We start from the raw sequence: 4,260 nt of genomic DNA on the forward strand, positions 1-4,260 counted from the left end.
CTGTCACCGATGCTGATTTGTTCCTCAGGGCATGGCAAGAGGAGCATTTTCTGAGGGCAGCTAGATACCTGGCTGTGTCCCCAGTAGCACCTCTCCAAGCCTTCTGGCTACACGTCTTTCCCCTCCCAGCCTCACTCTGAACCCTGCTGGGGTGCAGTTGTCCTGTCTGCCTCACCTGCGGGCATACTGAGACATTCTCAGGGTGCTGCTAGACCTAAATGAGCTCTCATTCTTCTCTGGGAGGCTTCATGACTGAGGGATCTGAAGGCAGACCTGGCAGAGAGGAGACGGGGCAGGGAATGGAGAATAAGAAAGAGGACCTGCCCAAAACATGCACAGACAATTCATAGGCAAACACATGTTCCCACAAAAGACATAATAGCTATGTGTATATGATATCCTCCTGAAGTCCCCTTACATGATCATTCCAGTTAGTTGAGCCCCTTTGAAGGCATATTTCAAACCCTGGTTGAGTAATCCATTGTGTGGTGATTAGCTGTTAACGAAGCTGAAAAGACCTAAATCATCCAACAAGTAATGAGTTAATTTTTTATGGTTACCACTGCTAGACAAGACGGTGTCATGACAAAGACCTGGGGATATAGACACAAACCAACAAAGAAAGGCCTGGAGATAGAGACACAGATGTTTGCACATACAGATATAACATGCATATACAGGCACACACACAGATAAAGATAGGCAGAATAGCAAAGGTGGAACAAGGGAGTACGGGGGAGAAAATGTGACCTTCAGGGGAGTCCATGAATTGAAGAGTATGAAATCTGAGGTAGAATTAGTGAAGTTCATTCAGTGCCCCCCACCCCACACCAGTGTCCCTCTCCCTACTTGTACCACCCTCCAGGCCTGTTCTGAATTTTTCACAAGGGGTTGCCACTCAGTCAGCTTAAGGAATCCCTTGGGAGCATAAACTGATAAGGACTTTAAGCCTTAGCCTTTCAAGGGATATTGGTATTTTTCAAAGGGGGCACATGAAGGTGCAAAATAATTAAATCTTTAATGGCTGAATTGCACATTGGGGAGATATGTTTAGTCTGGAGACTTGGCCTTGCTCAAACATACTTTTTAGGTAGAGGCCTCCTCTGAGTATTCCTAAGGCCAGAATTACAGGCAAGAAAAGGTAGTTGTGGGTGAGGGGTGGGAAGGTTGCAGTGGGGAGCTATCCTTCAGGTGGATGTTCCAGAAAAGGATAAATCCTAAAATGGAGAGGGAGAGGCCAGCAAGCTGAACTTCCACACAGAAACAAACTAGGAGTTGGTTTTAGAATCTTCCATATCTGTCCTTCAGGGAACTTGGAAACTTTCTGGTGGTGTGAAATGTGGAATATTACAAAACAGCATATTATGTGTTAATTATGTGTTAAAAACCAAGTCTTATATAGCCATTTACATGCACTTAGGTTCTAGCTTCAAAGTCTGAAAGAAATCAAGCCATTCTGAGAGAATGTGGAATTTTGGACATTTGCCTATTAAAGAGATAAGTAAACCATTTTCTTCCTTTTCCAGGTTTTTCAAAATTTTCAGTTATTACTGGTCTAGTTTTCTGTGGATATGAGCACCTATCAGCTATTAAGGCTATGGAACAACAAAAAAAGCAGCATCAAATGTTTATTTCTTGCTTTGGAATTTAAGCAATTCTTATCTACCTGTGAAATGGAGATAGAAAAAATTGACAATGTATATAGTATGGCTTTTTGTAACCCAAGCTTCCAGTGTGTCAGGAAGAGCTCTATAAAATATCTGAAGTGTTGTAAGGATGCCTAGAGGGAGAAGGTAAAGGTTCTCACTTAGGGCTAATAGCTCCTGCTCAACAATTTGAACTTCACTTAAGGGTAAACCTGACAGCCCGCATCAGGGACAGCATGTTTATCTTTAATGTAGCAGTTCGGAGGTGGAGGCATTCCTGGAAGAGAACAATGCCTGGCACATTACAGGCACAAAAATAAATATTTGTTGATTACCCAGAAGAACTGCCTCCAAATCAACATTCTCTCAATTCACAAATACTATCAAATGAAGAAAACTCTAGAACCACAATAAAGTAGGTAAACTCTCCCCCAGTCTCTAAGAGATCATTGTTTCCTATTTCCATGGTAACCAGAAGATATGAAATTGCCAAAACTTGAGAGACACTTGAGATGAAAGCCAGAAAAAAAAAATTAACAAAAGACAAATGTTACAGCAGCATGTATGACAGCGTGGTAAAGTTTTTTATTTCCATGGTAACCAGAAGATATGAAATTGCCAAAACTTGAGAGACACTTGAGATGAAAGCCAGAAAAAAAAAAAATTAACAAAAGACAAATGTTACAGCAGCATGTATGACAGCGTGGTAAAGTTTTTGACATTTGTTTGGGAAGTTTTCTTACTTCTCTGCTTGGAATAACACAATGATTTCCAGAATGTAGCAGTAGTAGCTTCATACCATGCTGCTGAATGTTCATCGAGTAGATTTCATGCTTCTTCTGGAAAGGAAAAGAAAGGAGAGGAGAGGAGTGGAGAAGAAAGGAGGGGAGGGGAGGAGAAGGAAAAGAAAGGCCCACAGGCCTTGGCAGCAGGAAAAGAAAGGAGAGGAGAAGGGTGGAGAAGAAAGGAGGGGAGGGGAGGAGAAGGAAAAGAAAGGCCCACAGGCCTTGGCAGCAATTCAGTGGATGTAAACTGTTGGAAATTGCTGTCCTGGCATGTCTGAATGTTAACAATGAGAAGGGCAGTCTGGCTGAAGTGCCCTTGCTCTCTGCCTCCCATGGAGTGAACAAATATTTATTGAGCACCTCCTATTTTGCAGGTAATGTGTCCTACATACAACTAAATGGAAAATTGCAACTTGGATAAGGACTCCTAGGAGAAGCACATGTAAGTCCTGGAGTGTGTAACAGGCAGAAGTGACCTGTCAGGGCAGCCAGGCTTTCCTAAGGAAGTGCGATTAAGCTGAGGAGGAGGAAACTGGGCAGTGGTTGTGGGGTCTAGGGAAGGGGAGCATTCCAGACAGTGGGATGTCTTAGGCAAAGGCCCTCTGGAGGAAGTGAGTATCCAAGGAACGGAAAGCAGGCCTGAGCAGACTGTGTAGGCAGAGCCCCAGGGAGTGAAGGGAATGAGCTTGGGGGAAGGCCAGCTGGAGAGGATGGCAGGGGCCAGGTCATTCCTAATGCACAGCCTTGAATCTTGCATGGAAGGCTTGTTAAGGATTTGGTCTCTAACCCTCCTCACTACAGGGTGAGCTCAAGTTGGAATAGGAATGTGTGGCAGATCATTCTTGTGTGTGATCTGCAAATGGCAGCTTCTGGTTCATCTGCAATCTGTCAGAACATTGCATAGACTCCAGAAGTGACCCACCAAATTCCAAAGGTTGTAATTTCATAAAATACTTTAAACCTAAATCATATTCAATATATATTATGTTATGTATGATGATTCAGTAGGCACCTGAATCATAATCAAGCATTTCAGTTACCATCAAATATGAGGGTACTTCAAAAAATTAATGGAAAAATGGAACTAAAAAGTAATATAAATCTTTCCATGAACTTTTTGAAGATCACTATTGGCTGCTCAAAAGTCAGAGTTTGGCCATCTAATAACTCCTCATTATGTGGGACCTACCTGGGATCCATTAAGTCTACAAGAAGCTAAAATAAATGTCAAAGATCATGCATATGTTAACCAGAGGGGAGATCCTCATTAAGAACTTAGTTGATTTTTATTTTCCATACAGTTCTAACATGCAGATTCTCTGGGTTTGGAGGCCATAGCAGGGAGAGGGGGAGGAGCAATAATAATTCAGAGAGAAGGGACTTTGTGGGTGGTTATATGATAACTTAAAGTAACAGGGGACAACATAACTGTAAAGGAGGAGACCAAAAAAAGAAAAAGAAAAAAGGACATAAAATCTAATATAAGTATAGGAAGGAGGAAAAGAAAGAAACAAGAAAGAATAAAAGCGATCTATTTCTGGTTATGAACAAACAATCTTGCAAACCTTAGTAGATTTTAAGGGCATCATTGTGTTTATTTTTTTTTTTTCGTGTCCGGCAATGGATCGCAACCCTCAGTGTTGCGCCCGTACCGGACCGGGACCGGCAACGGGATCGCAACCCTTGGTGTTGCTCCCGCACCTCGCTCAGCCAGTGAGCGGGAACCGGTCTGTATGTGGGATCCGAACCCTTGGCGGGAGCACTGCCACACTCCCAAGCGGCACACTGTAGCAGTGCGCCACCGGGCCGGCCCTGTAATGAGTCCTTAT

This window comes from Galeopterus variegatus, unplaced genomic scaffold (assembly GCF_000696425.1).
Source record: "Galeopterus variegatus unplaced genomic scaffold, G_variegatus-3.0.2 Scaffold1296, whole genome shotgun sequence".
NCBI lineage: Eukaryota > Metazoa > Chordata > Mammalia > Dermoptera > Cynocephalidae > Galeopterus > Galeopterus variegatus.